General features: G+C 42.5%; 1 protein-coding gene across 2 annotated transcripts in view; it reads right to left on the bottom strand.

Moving 5' to 3' along the window:
* Positions 1–19,370, bottom strand: part of PLD1 (phospholipase D1) — a 227,897-nt gene extending 208,527 nt beyond the window's left edge. The window contains exons 1-2 of one of the 2 annotated variants that reach the window (XM_049867115.1): positions 19,220–19,307; positions 2,871–2,994 (exon numbers count right to left, since the gene is read on the bottom strand). The gene's annotated coding sequence lies outside the window, so the exon portion shown is untranslated. Of the gene's footprint in view, positions 1–2,870; positions 2,995–19,219 lie in introns of both variants that reach the window. The other variant, XM_049867117.1, reaches the window with a different exon arrangement.
* Between the last annotated feature and the right edge of the window lie 3,881 nt (positions 19,371–23,251).

Genomic DNA, 23,251 nt, shown 5'->3' with positions numbered 1-23,251 from the left:
AACTGCTTGACACACCAGGCAGCTGACAACCATCAGAGAAAAAAATGTCAGGCCCGTGGCCAAGAGGAAAATGAAGTGATTAATATGAAAAAACACTGCAAGAGACACCAAGCCGGAAAAAGCCGACGTTTGTTTTCTCCTCACGCTGACTACAAAAGGCTTGATCAAAGTGTTAACACTATAAACTGACCCTGGCTCATTTAAAATACTTCAGAGTCTGACTCCTTTTTTTTTTTTAAGGAGGAAGGGAAGCAAGGTTAACATAATCGTAACTCTGAATAGATAAACTTGGGAAACTGTAAGCGTAAACACAATGGGCCAAACTGCTCCCAGTATACCCCACAATCGTTTGTGTCTCAGCCACTTTGTTTGTGCCATTTCCTTCCCCTCAGAGTTCTCTGGACATTCCTCAATCTGCTACATGGGCTCCCTTTCCTGACACCATCCCTTAAACACTGGTGCTCCTCGAGGTTCTAAACTCCACCTAGTCTACCATTCCACTACACAGCTTCTCATTCTATGTCCTCTTGGGGAAGGGGGTCTCTCAGCCATTTTTTTTACCCACGTTTTACCGCTCCCAATAGTGCCATTCCTGACCTCCCTCTCTCCCGAATCCACATGTATATTCCACAGCACCTATTCCTTCAAGTTCAAAACAGAATATGATTAAACTTTACCTGGAATCTCAACTCCATCCTCTTTCCCTGTCCCACAGTCCAGCCATATATGAGCTGCCCTCCATAGTCCATAGCTCAGTTACTGGAACAGCCACTCACCAGGTACCACTTTCATCCTTGTATTTACTCCACTTGACTATCTACTAAGAGTAGAGGGGGCTGGATGGCTCTGAAGTGAGATTCAGATACTCTGGGTGTGCAGATGGACTGGGAGGCTCCTGGTCTTCAGGCTGTCTTCTGTACCAGCCGATCTACAGGGGAGAAGTGGCTTCAGATAGACTTTTGGAAGCTGCCAGAGGGCAAACCAAGAGAGGGAAGAGAAGCTGTCTGTTCCCTGCCTAACTCTGGACAGCTGAGGCTGCCAAGCGAGAAGCTGCAAGAAGAAGTGGAGAGTGTTGTCTTCTCCCTTGGCTCTGTGGGTCACGGAAAAACAAAGCCAGTAACCCGAGGCTCCTGGTGACACAGGAGACAGAGACATCACAGTAGGGTGCGCACCAGGTTCCAGCACCTTTCTAGAGCCTCCTCTCCCAGACTTGCAAGCTCCCAAAAACAAGGCCTGGCATCTGGTTCCCTTGACACGAACCCCATTCTCAGGAGGGCACTAGTAGCTTGGGCTGGGCAGGAGTCTCACCCACAAACTCTTTTGGCCCATGGCCATTGTTATGAATTGAATTGTGTGCCCCCAAAACATGTGTTGGAATCCTAACCCCTATACATGTGGAGGAGCCCTAGTGGCACAGTGGTTAAGAGCTTAGGCTGCTAACCAAAAGGTCAGTAGTTCGAATCTACCAGCCATTCTTTGGAAACCCTATGGGGCAGTTCTACTCTGTCCTGTAGGGTCACTATGAGTTGGAATTGACTGGACAGCAAACAACAACAACAGGGCTCCAGTTCAGGTACTTTTTCCCTGTCTCTGGACCATTTCCCTTTAAAACATTTCTACAGATAGCTCCCAAAGTGATCTTCTAAAAATATAACTTCAGCAGTATGCTAGTCTGGCTCATACATTAAAGAAATCTAAAAATATGATTCCAGTGTTGGGTTGGGCCTGTTGTTAAATTCAGGAATATTGTGAGTCAGTTGTTAAACATAGTGATTACCGTTTTTCACGCAAAGAACATGCGCCTTCTGCATTTGTTTGCCAGCCTCATCCTCCCCCCTTGAGGTATTTTCATAAGCACACTATGCTAATTTTTTTACAGCACTATGTGGAAAAGGGTTGCCACGGCAGCACTTGTGAGGGTGCCCCATGGAGGGAGGGTACAGCAGGCAAACAAATGCAGAAGTTGTGTGTTATTTGCATAAAAATACAGTATTAAAAACTTATACAAACTTAAAATAAATTATACTCAAAACAAAGGTAATAAATATTCAAGCATATCAGTTCCTTATTACTTTACTACATTTTACTGTTGTCGGTGCTCTTAAGGTTATTTACATCTATTTTATCTGTGAGGCAGAGATACTATATAACGTTGTGCTAGGGCACATCTCTTCCCACCTCCATCTTCCTGTAGCTTGAAATTGGCCATGATGGGCGTTTTGCACACAGAAAATGGTAAATACTACAAATCGCAGCTTGATTTTTGTTTTGTTGATGGTCTAGCCTCAAGGAAGTCATGGAGAAAATGTAATGAAATGTATTGCTCCTGTAGCTGTTACATTAGAAATAAATCAAAAAAATTGAGGAAATATTCTTTCAGTATTCAAAAACAACTATCCAATTTATAAAGAAAATGCCTTAAAAAACAAGGGAAGTTCTGAAATATGACATCATTGTTTCACTTTCATCTTACTCCATTCCGTAAAGGAAAACAACCAACGCTAATGTCACAACTAGCCTCTTTCATCAATTGTAACCATAGATTGGCTATGAATACAAGAATTCAGTATAAACCAAAAAAAATTCTGTGAGAATCAGTTGGCTACATGGAATTTACAATAAAGAGTATCGTATATTTTATTATTACTTATAACTGTGTGCTACACACCCTTTATATCAGTAAAATTTATAACAGACAAAAGTACATGGACATACATGTGCACACATACACTTTTTTTTCTAGAAAGCTAGATGTTCAACACTTATCAGCTCACCAGTGTATAAATCTGATTATATGGGTCCTTTAAAATCCCTCAGTAGTTCTCTGTATTGGCCACCTGTTATGCAGTGTCAAATCCTCTCAGACTCACCTCTTATTGCCTCCATTGCTGTAGCACCAATGAAGACTTCAACCAGTTTCACACAGGTACAACCTGACCCAGCCTCTGTAGCCCAGGCTCCTCTGATGAGCTTCAGGTGGTGCCTATGATCTGCCTGGCAGTGATACACAACCCAGAAGTATGGGGTAGTTAATGCTTTTGATCAATAGAAAATAAGAAACATGGATAAATGCTTTCCCCTTTTTTCTCTTGGATGGACTGTGCTGAGATGCATGTCATAAGACTTCTCAGAAGGTCTCTTGGGATCAAGCAGCCAGTTGCCTATGTTGTTGTTGTTATGTGTCATTGAGTCGATTCCAACTCATAGTGACCTTCAATGCTTCCCTGTACTGGCTTTGTCTCCTTCCCTGGTTTCCTCCCTGGTTCTTTAGTCATGTTCCATGTATGGCATTCCCTACTAAATCACCTGGTACAGGTTTCTGCACAAGTCCCAGGCTAAGAGTTTTCCTGTCATAAGACAAAATCCAAGCTCCTTATCTTAGCAGGCAAGGCCTTCTGAGACCAGGCCTCTACCTTCCTGTCCTGCCTCATCTTCTGTCCCTCCATGACTAGCATGTCATATTCTGGTCACTCAGAACATACTCTTCCCCATCTCTGAAGCTTTGCTCAAGCAGTTCCCTTCCTATTTAGCTTCCCAAAATGGGTGTTCAGAGAGTTATATAACCAGTTGCTGTCAAGTTGATTCCAACTCATGGCAGCCTCACGTGTGCCAGAGTTAGAATGTGGCTCCATAAAGTTTTCAATGGCTGATTTTTCAGCAGTAGATTGCCAGGCCTTCCTTCCCAGGTGCCTCTCGGTGGACTCAAACCACCAACCTTTTGGTTAGCTGTCAAGTGTATTAACCATTTACACCACCCAGTAAATTACAAAAACCTGTAAGTTACTACAACCTCAGTGACACAAATGAGGAAATTGAGGCCCAGGGTACAACGGTCTAGCCCAGAGTTTTCAGTGGCTAATTTAGGGCAGAGCTGAACGCACTCCTAGTTTTCATAAGAGTCTATTTCTTGTCCCTAAAGTGTCCATGAATATCTCTACTTCACTCTCAAGAGTCTACTAAAATAAACACCTTTCCTCTTTCCACCTTCCAAGATACATGGATTTCCATTTCCCTTTAAACTATTAATTTTTATTGCCTGAGGCATTTGGTCTCTCCCTGAAGGACAGATTGTAATTTACTTTTACTCAGAGATGGAATCCAATCCATGAAACATTTGCTGGCCACTTTTTACAAGGACTTATGATTAGTGCAGCGAGGAAGACAAAGATGAATAAGACATGGTCCTTACCCAAAAGGAGCTTGTAAGCCAGTGGGAAAGACAAGATTGTACACACATATCTCAATAGATGGTATGATTATTATGATGTGAGAAAGAGCCAAAGAAAGGCTTAAGTATCTGCTGTACTTACTTAAAATATATACATAGAACACATACCCAAAAAATGTTTACATGCATAGCACATAAAATGGGAGGAGGAACTAAGAAAACTATAAACAAAATTAAGAAGAGCTAAAAGAGAAGACTATTTGCAGATGTAAGCATTTCAGAGCTAATGATTAACCTGTATCAACCAATAACAAATATATGAGTACCTGTCATATGTAAGCCATTTGCTTTTTGTACAAATATATTTTATAGTACTTCAGACAACCAACAACCCTCTAAACATTGATTACAATCATAAAAAGAGAGTAAACATTAGAGCTTAAAGAGACCTTTAAGAACAACAGGTCCAGCTCCTTTCTAAGGAAACTTAAGGCCCTAAAAGGTTAGTTTGCTATTCAAACCTGTTTCCCCTGAGGTCTCCAGCCACCATCTTTCTTCCCCAGCACTTCAGACTTGAACCCTCATTTCCCTTGATCCTTCCCTTTTCCTAATCCCAAGGAACCAATCAACTACCCTATCTGTGACTTCTACTGTCGATCCACCACACAGCTGTATCTTTCCCATCTTCCCATTCTTCTTCAGCCCATACATGGGCTCTGTACTAGGCTGCCCAATACCACCAACTGGCTCTCCAAAATCGCAGTTTCTCTTCCCAAGCTATCCATCACATTGTCAGAGTTGCTCTTCTTAAGCATGGCACTGATCATGTTGTTCCTTTGCTGCCGAAGTCAAAAACCAAGAACTGACTCAGTTTAACTTTTCACTTCTTTCATTCTCAATTCCACCTTTCTGGCTGTTCCTTCTCCCACGACAACCCTACATTCTACCAATGCTAAACTATCCCCCACTCCCATATACATTCATTCTGCACCCTCCCTCCCGTCGAGAGATTGGGATGACGCCATCCGCTAAAACACCTTGTCAGGCTTTATCAATTTTTCAAGATCCTGTTGAATCTCTCCCTCTTCCTTTAGGGCTTCTCAGATCTCCAGCTGTTAATTAATCTTTCAACCCACTTTGCCACACCCCACATGCTGCTTCCCACTATACATTACTTGTACTTATTCCACAGCATTCAAACTTTGAAGGGTGGTTACTGATGTGTCAGCTAAACCATTTGAACAGTGGCTCTCAAATTGCGGTCCCCAAACCAGCAGCATGATCTGGGAACTTGTAGAAATGCATAAGCTCAGCCCAGCCCAAACCTAATGAATCAGAAACTCGAGGGGAGGCCCAGCACTGTGTTTTGATGAGCCTCCTGGGGATTACGAAGCACACTGGAGTGTGAGGGCCACTGATTAGACTGTGAACTTCTGAAGGGGGTGGCCAAGACTAAGGGTAATTCTTCATGGACTTAGAAGGCAGGATCTGGAACAGAACAGCGTACTGGTGAAATATGCTGAAATAAATTGATCAGATTACATACAGCCTTTAATATATAAAGTATACCTCAACATAAGAAAACTCCTCACAACTGGCCCAATAAGCAATATCATGATAAACGGAGAAAAGATTGAAGTTGTCAAGGATATCATTTTACTTGGATCCATAATCAATGCCTGTGGAAGCAGGAGTCAAGAAATCAAACAATGCATTGCACTGGGCAAATCTGCTGCAAAAGACCTCCTTAAAGTGTTAAAAGCCAAAGATGTCAGTTTGAGGACTAAGGTGCACCTAACTCAAGCCATGGTGTTTGCAATCACCTTACATGCATGCAAAAGCTGAACAATGAATAAGGAAGACCAAAGAAGAACTGGTGCATTTCAATCACAGTGTTGGTGAAGAATATTGAATTACCATGGACTGCCAGAAGAATGAACAAATCTGCCGTAGAAGAGGTACAGCCAGAATGCTCCTTCGAAGCAAGACTTAGTCTCATGTACTTTGGACATGTTATCAGGAGGGACCGACCAGTCCTTGGAGAAGGACATCACGTTTGGTAAAGTAAAGGGTCAGCGAAAAAGAGCAAGACCCTCAACAAGATGGATTGGCACAGTGGCTACAACATTGGACTTAGAGATAGCAACAATTGTGAAGATGGTGCAAAGCCAGGCAGTGTTTCACTCTGTTGCACTTAGGGTTGCTATGAGTTCGAATTGACTCAACAGCACCTAACAACAACAATAACAACAAATTCATCAGGGTCACACTAAGTTGTTGCAGAGTCAAAACCAACACTCAATTGTCCTGACTACCAGTGCGGAGTCCTTCCTAGCACAACCAGTTTCTTATAGTGAATTTGGGCCATTTATAAACACGCATAAACACCTGCGAGGAGTAGCAAGTGTTAAATGAACAATAACACACACAGTTCAACCATGTATACAAGACTAAATAGGCACATCAGCCCAGGGGCAAGGAGGAGAAGGCAAAAGGGGACAGGAAAGCTGAATGAATGGAAATGGGGAGCCCCAGGCTGAGAAGGGGAGAGTGTTAAGACATCATGGGGTTGGCAACCAATGTCATGAAACAATATTTGCATTAATTGTTTAATGAGAAGCTAATTTGCTTTGTAAACTTTCACCTAAAGCACAATTAAAAAAAAAAATGTGTTATAATGTGGATATCTTTCTTTTAAATGCATATATTGTTAAGTGAGCAGCTTTCAACCAAAATAGATGCAAAAATCTTAATAATGTGAAAAATCTGGCATGCATTAATGTGAATAAAATGTCTAACTTTCTCACTTATTTATTTTGGACTTCCTACTTAAAACTGAAGTTGACTAAATTTTTTAAGGGTTTATTTTTTCTTATTCTTTATTGTTATTACCTCAATTTTTATTCTTTATTGTTATTTCCTCAAAAATTCTTTAGAATTTTTTAGAGACTCATTATACCTTAAGTACCATTCTTCCTTGTAAGTTTCACAATGGCTGTCGTGTGAGAATAATTTTCAAACACATTTTCCATGACTCATTTGTAAAATGATATATAAATGTAAGTATCGCTGACCCTTAAAACGTGAAACTTAAAGAAACTTTAAAGGGAAGGAAAACATTCTTAGGCCATTCAGTCCAAGTAACACTAACCCATACTTGAGTAAGACTGTCCCATTGTTTCATAATCAGCAATGGCAGGAAAGTGGGTTGATCAAGATCGAAGTAGGTTGATTAAAATGCTGTGGGATACAATATAAAGTTAATGATGAGGGTGTGTTTAGTGAATTTCAATCACTTAAATATCCTCTACCAAAGTAGTTCTAAACTCATTTTTGCAGCATTAACAATGGGTCTACACCTTGTAGAAAATCAAGTCTCTGGCTAGGGAAACAATACCTTCCTGGCCTACCCTCTGAGGGAACAAGGTAGCTGATGAGCCCAGGGGACCACTCCCAGCTGGGGTGTCTTCAACCTCTCTGCCCTGGGACTGTGATACCACCTGTGCTCCATACCAGCTCTGGGGCTGTGGGGCTGTGGGGCTGAGGACCACAAGGTCAAATGAAACCCCGGCCTTATCTGAAGTAATGCTGTCCCTCCCTACCCTAGACTCAGCTTGGCTGAGGAAGAGAAATGAATTATGTACGTCTTTTCTGATCATCTCTGCTCATTGAATACACAGTCATTTTAAATTAAGGGTGAATTTCACAGCTTTCCTGAGTTCCTGAATCCAGGAAACAAAGGTGTAACAATACCATTATTGTATAGAAGACATTGGATTAAAAGTCTATGACTTCATGAATGAACAAATAAGTTGAGAAATATATTCTGGATGAAATCAGCAAAGAGTGTCAACGTGGGCATAATTAAATTCTAATCCTGATTTGAGATGAGGAAGAGAAAGAATGAGAATTAAATTTCTGCTTTGGCTGCATTAAAATAATTCTAATTAGACTCAATTATGTGAAGTGGTTATCCTTTATGCTTAATTTGTACTTAATTACCATACAGTACAATAATGACTTCTCATCATGTTTCAAATTAACAGTTATCCTGTATTTGAATGCAACGGTAAACTCTCCAGGCCCGGCTGTCCAGGTCTCAAGGCTCAGCTCCTGCACAGGAGTTGACCTGTGGTCTCAAGTCTGCTTTCAGAGACCCTGCCCAGGTTGTGGTATGGGCCAATCTGCTGAGACCCAAGCTAGGAAAGCCACTTACAGACTCAGGATGCTAGGAAAGGCCTCCTGCTCCTCAGAGGAACACTGAGTCCTTAGTTGGCCTCAACAGTAGGCTGCATGGGTAACCCACCCCACACTAAACCACTAATCAATACCTGATTCCTGGGTCTCTTTCTGCCCCACTTGGCCAGGTCATCTGGTCTCTGAATATAATTGCCTGCCCACAACTTTGAAAAAAATAAAAAGAGGAACTTGCCTGAGACTGAGACGACTCTCTAAAGTGTTTCCGCATTTGTGAGCTGGTATAGAAACAAGAATGTCTAGAAAACACTGGACCTTAGAACAAAATTAGTTAAAGAAATTCTAAAGAAAATGTCCAACTGTAAGAAAAGTAAAAGGAATAAAATTTGTTAGAATTTTTCCGCCTATTTTTAGCCAGGCCAATAAGCATGTTAAAAGCTACTATATACTTTTAGATGCTTTAGAAAGAGATGAGATATAAACTTATATATGCCTTATTTATTGTATTCTTTAGTAGAGAAAAAAAATTGTACAAAGAAGATTCATTTTAGAAAACAGAAAGCATGTACGACTGACTTGCCCAAGTCCATGTAACAAGTACGCCATTCTTGTAGCAGTAAGAAATGAGTAGCATTTTCAAAGTTTCTTATTTAAAGGAAAATCTGGGGGTGGGGGGGAAGGCGAAAATTTATTCTCAAATCTCTGCATGTTATTAAACTTTCTGAGTGGTTTTGGGAAGACAGACAACTATAAATCTCCTTATAGGCCATAGGCTAACTCAGCAATAATTTAAAGCGCTGAGTGCAAACTCAGTAAGCAATGGGCAGCTGGGGGGGGGGGGGGGCGGGGAGGATGCCTTTTGTTCTCTACCACTCTAAAATAACAACTTCAATATTTACCTTTTTAACTTGACCTCTGCAAAAGAAAGAAAGAAAAGAAAAACCCATCGCTGCTGAGTAGATTCCAACCCATAGTTATCCCATAGGACAGGGTAGAACTGCCCCACACTGTTTCCAAGGCTATAAATCTTCATGGAAGCAGGCTGCCATGTCTTTCTCCCACAGAGCAGCTGGTGGGTTTGAACTGCTAACCTTTCAGTTAGCAGCAGAGCACTTAACTACTGTGCCACCAGGGTTCCATAAAGAAAAAGGAAAGCGTAATTAAATCCTAAATGGCAACTTACTTATTGCCCCCAAGGAATAAAAAAAGAGAGAGAAAGAAAGAGGCTATTTAAAGTAGAAAAGGAAAAAAGGAGGGAAAATATTTTAAAAATAATATAGTTCTCTAGCATTTTTAAATAGCAGAAATTTTTTGTTCAAATAAAATCTTTAAAAAGCTGAATATAAATAAATAATGCAGTACTGGATAATAACCAAAAGCATGAAATAAATATCCATGAGTCCATACTGATATAAATGATTGAATAAATAAATGGAGAACAGACAAATTTCCCATGCAGAAAAATTCCAAATATTTTAAGTAGACAGATACTCCCCTTTCAAGCAGGAGGAGCATAACTCCCTCCCCGCCCAATTAAGCCCTGGTTGCACATAGTGATGTCCTCCTGATGAGTACAGTATTGAAAAGGGGGAAAAAGGAGTAGCTTCACAGTGGAGAAACCTGACAAATGCTACCTTGGCCAGGTGATCAAGGTCAGCATCAACAGTGAACAAGTTATGTTAATAGTACGTACCTTTGCTATCATGTCATGAGAGTTAACACTTACCTCTATGGTTTTCCTCCCGTCTAATCATGAGGGACATGAGAGGTACAAAATACCTGACCAGTACTCCTTAAAACTGTCAAGGTAATCAAAACAAGGAAAGTCTGAGGAACTATCACAGCCAGGAGGAGCTGAAGGAGATGTGACAACTCAATGTAATGTGGTATCCTGGACTGCATCTTGGCACCAAAAAAGGACATTGGGGAAAACTAGCGAAAGCTGGATACAGTGTACAAACCAAAACGAAACCTCTTGCTGTAGAGTTGATTCCGACTCATAGCATCCCTATAGGACAGAGGAGAACTGCCCCATAGGGTTTCCAAGGAAACTGTTGACCTTTTGGTTAGCAGCCAGGCTGTTAGCCACTGCACCACCAGGGTTCCAGATACGGTATGGTCTTTAGTAATAACACATTAATGTATCAGTATGGTTCATTCATTGTAACCAATGTACCATACTAATGTATGACATTTATAATAGGGGAAACTGGGTGTGGGAAACATGGGAACTCTGTGCTGTCTTGTCAACTTTTCTGTAAATCTAAAACAAAAGTTATTCTTAAGAAGCCAAGTAGAATAAACTATGGAGGAATGTGGAGTTTAGAGAAACTCCAGAACCCTGCCCTCTACATCTCACCCCCACTCTCAGCCCACCCCTGAAACACAGAACAGTTTGAAAATCTCTATGAAGAAAAACCGAAGTATTTTATCATTACAAAAGACCAGCCTGCCTCAGGCGGCCTGGGAGGAATCTGCTGTGCCCTCAGTCCTGTCTTCACTGGGATGGGTGAATCACCACCTAGACTGGGATCCTGCACTGGGTCATAAGCTCTGTGTGGGCGGGCCCACTCTTAGACTCACTAACACATGCTGAACGCTCTATTGATACTGAAAGACTCTGGCCTTGACAAATTCTCCAGCATAAGCAGGGACTGCTGCAATACAGGATAAGGGCTGCACTGCCAACCTTACTGACCTTCCTGGGAACAGATCTGCACAAATTACTTTACCATTAATCAAGCTCATCCCATGTCCTCTGGTGAGATCCGCCACCGCCACGAGTTGCCACTGAGGCAACTCCAACTCATGGCATCTCCATGTGTGTCAGTGTAGACCTGTGCTCCATAGAGTGTTCATTGGCTGATTCTTCATAATAAATCACGAGGCCTTTCTTCCAATGTGCCTACAGCTGGACTTGAACTTCCAAGCTTTCAGTTAGCACCGAGCATGTTAACTGTTTGCATCACCCAGGGACTCTGGTGAGATCAGACAAAACAAACATCTCCTCCAACATGCACTTCTAGCCGCGTGATGGCTCACAGAGTGACACATGAATACACACACACGCACACCTGCCAAAAACACCCCTAGTACAAAAAAAAAAGGGGGGGGGAAACCTGAGACTCCCAAAATCAACCACATTTAGTTTACTTGACTTTACGTTAGTTTACATTACTTTCCTGTTTAATTGATCCATTCTATCATAGATTATTTTTTGGGTCTATCATAGATTATTCACCCACAGGACAAATACGTGCAGCTGAATCAAGCCCCCCAGAAAGGAAAGGCGACATTTTCATAGGAAGCTACTCATGTTTAACTCCCATTAGTTGAGAGCAGCCCTTGTTCCAATTGCAGTAATAGTAATGAATGACTGTAATGAACCCAGGATGCTCCTGACAATCACCAGAGATGGGCAACTACAGCTCAGAAAGGTGAAAACCTGCACGTACCAAGTTCTTACAGAGGCTCAAGAAGAAATCAAACCCAGCACACCCGCTATCTCCCTCCGCTACACAGAGCTGTCTCCTTGGGTAGGAATCTAGGCCCTGGCATGAGGCAGGCTGATGAAGCAAAGAGCCAGCCTCTGGATTCCAGGATCTCACACGATCAGAACGTGAAGCCGAACGTAAAAACCAAGATTCCCATGCAATGTGGCCAGGGCCCAGCAGCCCGGCTGACTGATCCTGAGCAAAGCATAGAAGGCACCAGGCCTGGGCAGTGAACCCACAGGAGGGGTTGAGCAGGAAGCTTAAAAAATACTATTTCGTGTCCCACTCCCCCCAGGAATCCAAATTTAGAAGGTTTGTGGTGGAACCTGGGAATTTTAATAAGTTCCCAGTTGATTCTGTAGAATTCTGTAGACCATAGAACTACCATGATTGGGGTGGGGTAGGGGGTACTTCCTAGGGGGTAAAATATCAAAAGAATCCAGGAATCCAAATTTAGAAGGTTTGTGGTGGAACCTGGGAATTTTAATAAGTTCCCAGTTGATTCTGTAGAATTCTGTAGACCATAGAACTACCATGATTGATTCTGTAGAATTCTGTAGACCATAGAACTACCATGGGGTGGGGTAGGGGGTACTTCCTAGGGGTAAAATATCAAAAGAATCCTGTCTCCACAAAAAAGTAAAATCAAAGTTTAACATAAATGTGGTTGACAGCTAAAACATCTGGTGCCAACTCTAACTGTGTCAGCTCATAGGAAATGAAAGATAAGAACATTATATAACTAGGTATATTCCTTTTGCCCAACCACATCCTCAGATTCAGAACCATTATGACAGCTAAAGGAAAAGAACTGGGCAAATCTCATTGGTTGCACTGAGAAAGATATGGGGAGTGAAGAAGCTCTGATAGTCCATATGGGCAAAGGTCAGTGGTATGCTGGCAAATGTTTAATACCTTGCTGGGAGGGGGAGAGAAACCCTGACTGTGTTAGGCCAATTTCCATGGTGTAAATATTCCCACGTGGCTGATTTCAAACTACCAGCATAATGTCATTGAATGAGCAGTTGGAAGAGTTGCACAGAAGGTATACTATCTCCACCATTAAGACACAAAAGATGCAAATAACCTCAACAGCATAGATAACAGTAAATGAGAAGCGATGGTTTTGATATTTATTACCTTTATTTCCATAGAGTTTACTTAATGTAAGTTTAGAATCTAAACATTAAATAATTTGCTTTTTGATAATGTCTGTATTTAACAACTGGCTTATAAAATTCCTGAAAATTTAAAAATCGGCTCTCAGTACGAGTCAGTGTCAGCATAACCGTGGCAAAAAGCTTTTAAAGCACTGTTTGTTTCCTCTTTTCTTTCTCCTTTCTGAGTCTTAGTCTTTTCCCTGTAATGAGGGTATAGCAGCATCTTTACATCTACTTCTAGGAGCCCTAAGTTTCCAGCAACTGGTGAGCAGCAGCTGCCAGAAGGTGGGGAAGAGGGGAAAGGTGGGAGCCAAAGAGCTGGCTCACTGTACCCATGCAGCAACTGTCAAACAGCTTTGACTATAAGGTGTCCCACAAACTGGAATTTCACAGACAAGTTCATTCAGAAAAAGTGTTCTTGCAGGTAGGGATGGGGAACAACATTTTGTACAAGATTTTGAAAAGAGCTGATCTAGATTATTGATGAACAGTGTATGCTTCTACCCACAATTCACATGAATATGTCTTGTTGTTGTTAGCTGCCATGGAGCCAGTCATGGCAACTCCATACACAATGATATCCTTGTGATTCACATGGTTTCCATTGGCTGGTTTTTGGAAGCAGATTGCCAGACCTTTCTTCCTAGAGACGTCCTGGCCAGGAACTTAACCTGGGTCTACCACTGCCCCAGATGTGTATTACCCACGCCCTTATAAAGCTGATAGTGCCAGTAATGTCTTCTCTTGTTCACATGAAGCTAAAGAAGGCAATGGAGGGGGTGTTTTCCAACTTGGCATGCACTAGTTCATTCTTGTGTTGAGTATACCCTACTGCTTCTGAATTGTAAATACATTTTAAAAATACACCTCTATGCATACACCCATTGGTAAAGAGATGTAAATTATCTTTCTCCTATTAAATGTTATGTTGCAAACACAGTGAATTAAGAAAAAAATCTAATTCTGTAGCTAATGTCAAAACATATCTTAAAAGTATAATCACCAAATGCACGCAGTTCACCCTCTGTGGTTGTCGCCAGCTTTGCCAGAAGCTTTCCTATTGCTTCTCACCACAGGGTCCTCATAGAACCCCACTGTCACCCAAGAATTCTTCCCAGTTAAAATGAATCTCTCTCTCCTCCATATTTCCATAGGGCTTCACCTTAAAGTCCATTCTAGTACTAAGTCCAGTTTACTTGGTTATTAACGGATGTAGCTCCTGTCGGATTTGGGACGGGGGGGTGGGAGGGGGGAGTTAACGTTTATTGTACCTTTTCTATGTTCCAGGCATTACTTCCTTCAGTCTTCCCAACAACCCTGTGCAGTAGCTATTAGTTTTATACCCAATTTACGGATGGGAGACTGAGGCACAAAAGGATCTTTAAGTTACTTGTCTTAGGCCACACCATGCTAGAGCCCTCAAGATCTGAACCCAAGCTCTCTGATTGGTAGGCCCAGGTACTTACACACTACATCTCCCAGTGAAGGCTCTGTGAGGCCCACCTGACCCTTACAAACCTCACAGAGCTGGTTTACACAGTCACAGAAGCATCACCTTGCATTTTCAGAAAAGACAGTGACAGTTTGGGGTTAGGATGAGTGGCAGGGTTACAGTCTTTGCTCCACGTTCCTAGCTTTGAAATATTTACCATCTACAATATCCTAACAGGTTTTTTTTTTTTTCTGCCTTAGGATAATAGGATATTGGCTGGATTCCTTCCCACCCTCTTTTTCTAAAAATCTTTTTGACATCACAGCTGTATGTATCAAAAATATACTTTCATACTCAAATCATGTACCCTTACCCTAGCTTTCACATTTCTATTCCAAAGTGAGAATAGTGCTGCGATTTAAATAATACCTAAAATTTTACCTTCAATTTTTTTTTTTTTTATTCTTGTCCCTTTTTTATCACATTTCTCACTTTTGATTCTGCACCTTCACACTCCACTGTATCATATATCTGGACTTGTTTCACTGCTCCAAGCCATGGACCTCTCACCCTAACCTCACCTCAGAACTCGGGTAGAAAACACTCCAGACAAAGGCCAGTGTAATGAGTAGAACTGCTAATCCAAACTGCCACAGGCTGTCCATCCACAACTACACATTTATTTTTAGGAATTTATTCGCACAGTAGAACAAATAAGTAAAACATGAACAATGAAGAATTTTCTTTTCTGAAAATATCTATATGATATATTTCAAATAAAATGAAGTACACCATCTCCCTTCATCCATTAAACAAGCCCTTTCATTCAGCTCACATCCACTGAGCACAATGAACACTGGAGACACAAAAATGACAAAGGCGCAGTCTGTGACCTCCAGGACCTTACCCTCTTGCAGGGAAGGCAGATGAGTAAACAACATAATTACAAACCCAGTGATTCTAGTAATATGCTGTATATAAAACTCACCCTTATAAAAACGGTATAAGCAACAACAGACTGGATTATTTTGGAGATCCCAAGCAGGCGCTAAACGTTCCCTTGTTATCTTATTGTCTCCAAACTTTAGCAATTAGCAACAGTTTAGGCAACATTAAGACCACTTCAGGATAAATGAAAGATAATTTTCAATCACTTTTGATATTTCAACAGGCATTGTTAAGAGGGAACACACCGAAACTCAAGGCTGCGTATAAAGAATTGGCAAATACTTTAGCACCCTGACTTCTACTTCTGTGCTCCCCTCTTCCACTGCCTCCTTGCTCTGTATGTTTCTTTCCTCCCTTTCCACCACTTTCCTTTCCCTACCTTTGGTCCTTGTTGTCCCTCATCCAAACATACAACCTGTAAGAGCCTACTTGGAAAAAAATAAAACCACCGTTGACTACTGAACTTCTATTTTCTTGTTCTTAATATAAAATTCTAAGTCTCTTCCAACAAAAGAACCGCCTAAATTAAGTTATTTTTATTTCCATGTTGCTCTTGGCTGATTTTCTTTTGTGCATCAGAGGTTTCCAAAAGGTCCCAACTCTACATCCAAAAAGCTCAAAAAATGATTGAGTGCAGAATAAAATATTCCCCTCATTGGAGAGGGGAGCCCAGGGTCACAAGCATTAGCAGCCATCGGGAAAGGAATCTGGGATTCTGGAGCCCTCATCAGTAAGACCTCCTGTGGCCCAGAGCTGGCCACAAGCTACTCCACTGTCAGCCAATGACATAACCTGGACCCTTATTCAACCAATTAGCTCTAGTTGTGACCATAACAATAACTAAAATACTGAAACGTTTCCCTGTCAATTGGCAAATAGCCTCTCCCCTCCCAAACACATGCCTTGGCTGCCCTAGACCCTTGTGTGATCCCAGTCCTACCCACGCCACAAACAAGAGTGAAGGCCTGGTTCAATAGAGGGTCTCCAGGACCCTGCCCCTGCACTCCCACCTCTGGACATAAGTTTGACCTCAGTTTCCTCTTCTGAAATAGGAGGGAGTTGAACTGATCATCTGAGGCGCACTATAATTTGCAATTGTTTCGAAGTATTGATGCCTGAGGACAAGGACAAGGTGCGAATACAGAGCCCTGAAAGCAACTGATTTGTGAGGGGACGGAATAATCACAGGTAATGTTTTCCTAGAGAGATGGCATTGCCAGAACTCTGGGTTCGGGATGCCTAATTGTGTAATCTTGCTGTGCATCAAATGGCCTCATCTGTAAAATGGGCATAATAAGATTACCTACTTCACAGGGTTGTTTCGAGGATTAGATACGTTCATGTTTATAAAACAGAACTGTTAGTGTTAAAATTATTAGTAAGCACCGTAGAAGTGTGTGTCAAACAAGTAAATCATTTTATTGTCACTGGTGTTTGTTCAGTAAACTTAAAATTAAGAAAATTTTAACAACAGAAGGGAAAAAAAAGCTTATGACGGTATGGAACACTTACATAAGGGACACTGTTGTTCAATAACCCAGTGCTACAAACATCTGAGATCCAGCTTTTACATTGCAGTGTGAAGTTAGGGGAACTAACAAATTGAAATGCCTTCCCACTGCAGCATACAATTTGTATGATTCCCTCTCTAATCAGAAATGCGACAGGCGTAGGGGAAATTCAGGTCTTGAGCTCCAGTTTCAACTCTGCAACCTTTAACCACACCGCAGCAGGAGACTACATCACTTTATTTTGTGGTGCTAAGACTTAGTGGATTGTACACATGAAACCTGGCCTTACTTGGCTGCTTCTCTCATGAACACAGTGACTCAGTCTCACTGCAAGCTTAAAGAGCCACATTTTACGCACTTGGTCCTACCTCATTCATCTTCAGTAAACACCTGAAGTGGACAGGAAACTCCTACATCCAGCAGTTAGCTTGATCAAAATATTTAGTTAAACTCAAGCTTCATTTAGAGAGCTGCTACTAAACCGCTGAAGGAGCTTCATTTAGGGAGGTGCTACTAAACCCTTACCTATTCCTCCCCCTTGATAGCTAAACTTCACAATGCCCTTATACACAAATTTCAGTTGTAATTTATTAGGCCTTTCTTGATGGAGATCAGATTTAACTAAACACAGAAAGTGGCTTTTAATCTTTCCTCTTTAAAAAGGCATTTCTTTAAAGTTCTAAGAAGGAATTCATACCGCGCTTAGTGAGGAAACTATAGCCTGCAACAAAATCATGACCATGAACCCTGTAAGAGTTAAAGGCGGATAAACTTTATAACGATGGTTTTTCATTAAGAAACATACACTTTCAAAGAGCAGAGTTCCCCACTACCTAGTTATAAGTGAATCAACAAGCCTATATGACCATTATATAGTACTTATCACCATAAACCCGGTGCCATTAACTGATAGCGTCCCCATAGGAGCAAGGAGAACTGCCCCCCATAGGGTTTCCAAGGAGCGGCTAGTGTACTCCAACTGCCGATCTTTTAACCACTGCACCACATGGATATTCTAACCTGTGGGACAAACGCGGTGAAGACATTTTTCCCCAAAGCCTTAGCTATCGCACGTATGTGGATTGAGAATGGTACTAGATCCTAAGAAGACAGTCTGGGAGCCCATACAATAAATTAAAACAACACTGAAAGGCTGTGTACAAACTCCTGTGTATGTTACAAAGCATTTAATACTGAAGTAGATTTTTATTCAAATACTCGTGTGTAAAGGTGGCATCTGTTAACAGTTAGAACTGCAGATTCTTTTCATTCCTTTAAGTTTTCATTACTCCACCATAATTACCCCACTTTTTTTTTTTTTTTTTACCCCACATAGGGCTCTCTGGGCACCTAGTTTGGGCCCTCAAAGGGCTATCTAAACTGAAATGGCAAGCCTGGGCTGAAAAAGTTAAGGGAACTCCCCTTTCCGGAAAGACAATGGATGATCAAACGCAGTAACTCTGTGGTCCTTGCATTTAATGCTTCACAGAGGAAGTTTTAAAAAGGCAATAATCCAGGATTACAATAAACAGCAAATATAGGCGCGATGGTAGCTCTAGACTGATTCTACAAGGGCGGGTCTGAAGGGCGTCACAAAATCCTGTCGAGGGTCTGAAGGGCGGCGCTCCTGGATCCCAGGACATATGTCCCAAATACTGTGAATCCGAGCGAGGAGAACAAGCCCCTTAACACATGCCTGCTCCTAGCTCCTGCACCCCCGTCCCACCTCGGCGTCAACACATCGTGGGCCTAGCGATGAGCAGCTGTATGGCCACAAGCCCAGAACAGCGCATCTGGCGTGCTCTAAGCCTCGGGACGCAGCACTTCCTGGTTGGTCCGGGATGCGAGTCCCATTGCGCCCGCCATCCCTGTCATCCCACAGCGCACGCAGAGCCTGTGTCAACGAGCTCCGAGGAGAGCCAGGGGCGCGCAAGGAGACCTGGAGACCCTAGCAGCACTGCACTGGGGGCCCCACGGCGGCGGAAGGGGAGCCCTGAGCCCAGCGCGGCTCCGCGCTCTAAGCAGCCGCCGGCCTAGGCAGAAGTGCACGCCGAAGTTTTCCGCGTTAACTCTGCAGGAATTGGGCCGGAAGGCGTGCACGGGCGGCTCCTGGGGCCCCGAGGGAGGCTGGTCCGCCAGGCCGCAGCGGCACTGGCGCCCGCCGCAGACTCAGCTGCCAAGGTCCCGTCCAAGTTGGGCGGGAAGTGGCCAGCTGCTCTCGGCGAGCGGGAGGAGGGACGCAGGGAATGGGCAGCGGAAGCCAAGCTCCTGCGGGAGCCCGGTGCGCCCGGCCGCGGCGCGTCGCCTACCTGCAGGGCAAGGGCGGCCGTGGGCACCTGCGCGGTCTAGACAGACTCTCCGGCCTCGGGCGCAGCTGGCGGGGCGGGAGGAGGGAGGTGCGCAGGGAGGGCCAGTGGGGCTCGGCGCAGCGCCGCCGCCCGGATTCGCCTGGCCTCGCGGGGGTGGAGCGAGGCGGTGCCGGGTCCCGGGTAAGTCTCGGCGCAGGCTGGCGGCCCGGGCGAGGCAGGAGGGCTCCGGCGGCTGGGCCTCGCTCCTGGTCCCGGGCTCCTATGCTCGCTTCTCCAAAGTTTTATAACCCAACTCTATGAACTCAGAGAGTGTTATTATCAGGTACTCGAGCTGCCAAGTGCCCAGGCACCGTTCTAGGAGCTTTGCCTGTGTTACCTAATCCTCACCTATTGCAGCTGGTAGCCATGATTGACCCCAATTTATAAAGAAACAGCGGCTCAGATAGATGAAATAACTTACCTGAAGTGATGCAGTTAATAAGTTATTTGCTTACTAAGTTTGCTTACAAAGTTTGTTTTCAAAGTTGCTAAACCTTGCAACTCCCTTCAAAAAAAGTTGCAGTTTAGTCCATGCTGACTCATGGCGACCCTATGTGTTACAGAGTAGAACTGAGCTCCATAGGGTTTTCTTGGCAACAACTACCATCTTTTACAGAAGTGGAGAGCCAGGCCTTTCTTCCAGGTGCTGCTTGGAACTACCAGTCTTCCGAGTCAGTGGGCTAGTAATCTATTACAAACCGTTTGCATCACCCAAGCACCTTGCAACTCTCTAGATTGTTACTGCAATTTACAGGTAAGGAAACTGAGGTTCAGAAAAGTGAAGTAACCAACCTAAGGTCACCCAGCTTAAAAACCAGGAGACTAGAATTTGTGACTTGATGTCTCTACAGCCCAAACTGTATATAATTCAAATCATAACATAAATAAGAAATTGGGAATAAAACACGAAAATTCCCATCCCACAACTGCCCAAACACAGCAATCTTTCCATCCACTTAGAAAAAAAAAGTCTTTAGAGAAAGAGGACCAGTTGCCATGTGGCTTGAACAGCAGCCCTTTTGGAATGTATCTCTGAAAGCAGGCCAGCACCAGCCTCATTACACAACACCGCATCCTGCCAAGACCAAAGGATGCGATCTCTACCACATACACCAAACTGTTAATAACTGATGGCCACTTTAAAGCCTCTAGTGGCTATTACGCAGCCGAGACTAGCAGAGTTACATATTGTCTTACTGCACACATGGAACTACATGAAATGAAAATTATAATATTCCAGCCCAAGGCAGGGGGAGGGGCACTCAGTTGTCCTGTAGCCTACAGTTGCTCAGCCCTCCTTAGATAACTACATTTTTCTCTCTTGAGCACATCTTTTCCTGATGATAGACGAGTCATACAGCCGTCAGTCTTTGCTTGTTGACAGAAACGACTGATGTCTTTTGACACTGACAGATTTTTGCAATTAAACACATGGCCGTCTGAGCAAACAGAATATTGCCTAAAAGGAGTTTGGCAAGTTTAAGATAAGCATGTTACTCAAAGTCTGAATACCCATTTTTCTCAAGTTTTATTAGTCACAGATGAGTTGATAAGTATCACGTACACAAGCAACAGCACCCTTACAGGCTTGTCGTTGGACATTGCAACACTTTGGTTGAGAAGCAGCAGGCTATAAAATTGCATTCCAAGTTCTTAAGTGTCATCATTAAAACATTTGGCACCTATAACAATAGGTCTTTCTATCAGCTACAAATAGAAATGTATTTAAATGCTGCTCTCCCCCGAATAACTTAATTCCTGTCTCCCCAAGCTAAGGGAACACAGTAGGAAAATGTCATATGTTGCTTAGATACCACATTAAAGCATGGCCTGCCAAAGGTGAGTTGTAAAAGTAGCCTGACTCTGTATGTGATTGTTTCTGTGTTCCTGAGAGATTTGTTTTTCTTTTTTCCAAGTCTGTCCTATCTTTAGAGACGTCAAGAAAAAATGACTTAAAAATCCTGTTACATATCCACCTGGATATGCAGTTGACATTTTTACCAGGTAAGTGATATTCTAAATCCTCTTTAATTTTTATTTTTTTTCCCTCAGTACAGAAGTAATATATGCTCATTGTAAACCAAACAAAAAGCAACCTTTAGAAACCATAGGAAAAAAATTTAATTAAAATCACCTACAACCCCCTCCTCTGGTGGCTTAGTGGTTAAGTGCTACAACTGCTAACCAAAAGGTCGGCAGTTCGAATCCACCAGGTGCTCCTTGGGAACTCTATGGGGCAGTTCTACTCTGTCCTATAGGGTCACTATGAGTCGGAGTCAACTCATTGGCAGTGGGTTTTGTTTATAACTCCCTCTGGAAACCCTGGTGGTGTAGTGATTAAGTGCTATGGCTGCTAACCAAAAGGTCTGCAGTTCGAATCTACCAGGCGCTCCTTGGAAACTCTATGGGGCAGTTCTACTCTGTCCTACAGGGTTGCTATGAGTCCAAATCAACTCAATGGCAATGGGTTTGGATTTTTGGTTTATAACCCCCTCCGTACACACACACACACACACACACACACACTCATTGTTAATATTTTGGCATATTCTCTTTTAATTTTTTTCTATGTGTAGATAAAAGTTTGTTACAAAATTAATATCGTGTTGTACAAATATTTTAGAATCTGGTTTATTTCACTGAATATTTATAATGAGCATTTTTATCTATCATTAAAATTTCTTTAGAATATAATTTCTAATGGTTGTGTAATATTTCAGTCATTTATTTATCTATTTATCTATTGTTGACTATTAAGGTGTATCCAGATGTTTTTTTTTTTAAGTTCATAAATCATGCTAGACTGAACACTATGGTAATCTCCAAATTCTTAGGATAGAGTCCTAAATGTAGAAATACTGGAGCCCTGGTGGCACAAATACTATATCAACATTTATAAACATTTCTGAGGCTCTATGAGATGTTGAAAAAATACTTTCCCGTATTACGTGTTCTCTTGCTTAGAATTTTGAAAGTGTGATGGATTGAAATAGTACTTTGTTTTAGTCAGTATTGCTTTGATAATCAGTAATGCTATACACAATTTTTTCATGTTTGCTGGTTATTTGTATCTTTTACTGAGAATGATCTATTCATGTCCATTGCCAGGATTCCCACCCCCCCCCCACCATCCCACGGTGATATTGGAGCCCTGGTGGCACAGTGGTTAAGAATTCAGCTGCTAGCCAAAAGATCAGCAGTTCAAATCCACCAGCCGCTCCTTGGAAATCTTATGGGGCAGTTCTACTCTGTCCTGTAGGGTCGCTATAAGTCAGATTGACTTGACAGCAACCGATTTGGTTTTTAGTTTTTGTGTGGTGCTATTATTGCTCTTCTTATTAATTTGTATTAATGCTTTTAACAGAAAGAGGACTACACTGAAAAAACACACATACCAATGTGAATCTCCTTATCTCCTGCCTCGATTTTCCTGCATGGTACTTTTTATACTCAAACTAACTTCCAGATCGCCTAGGTCATTTTTTAGATGTCTACCATCTATCATCTTTTGCTAGCATCATTTTCTTATAGAGAATTACCTAGTTGCCTTCGAGTCAGTCAGGATTCATGTCAAACCTATGAGTGTCAAAGTAGAAATGTGCTCCATAAGGTTTTCAATGGCTGGTTTTTTGGAAGTAGATCACCAGCCTTTCTTCTGAGGTGCCTCTGGGTGGGCTTGAACTGCCAATATTTCTGCTAGCAGCCAGGTTCATTAGCCATTTGTCCTGTGCAGGGACTCACCTGTCCCCAAATGTACATGGTCTTGGCAAGAGGCAGTTTCAGGCAGCAATCTCCAAGCCTATTCCCACAACAACCCCATGCACCTTCTAGGTCAGATATACTGAATCTCAAGGAGAGGAGGGATTGGCCATGTTTGGGATTTGGCTCACTGAACAGAGTCTGTCATAGCCCCAGCAGCAGCTCTGCCCTGACCAGTCTGACCCAGCCAGAGATTATTTCCTACTTCCTGGGTTTTTTGTTTGGTTGGTTGGT

The sequence above is a fragment of the Elephas maximus genome, chromosome 23 (genome assembly GCF_024166365.1).
Source record: "Elephas maximus indicus isolate mEleMax1 chromosome 23, mEleMax1 primary haplotype, whole genome shotgun sequence".
NCBI lineage: Eukaryota > Metazoa > Chordata > Mammalia > Proboscidea > Elephantidae > Elephas > Elephas maximus.
This window is presented reverse-complemented; position numbering and strand designations above follow the sequence as displayed.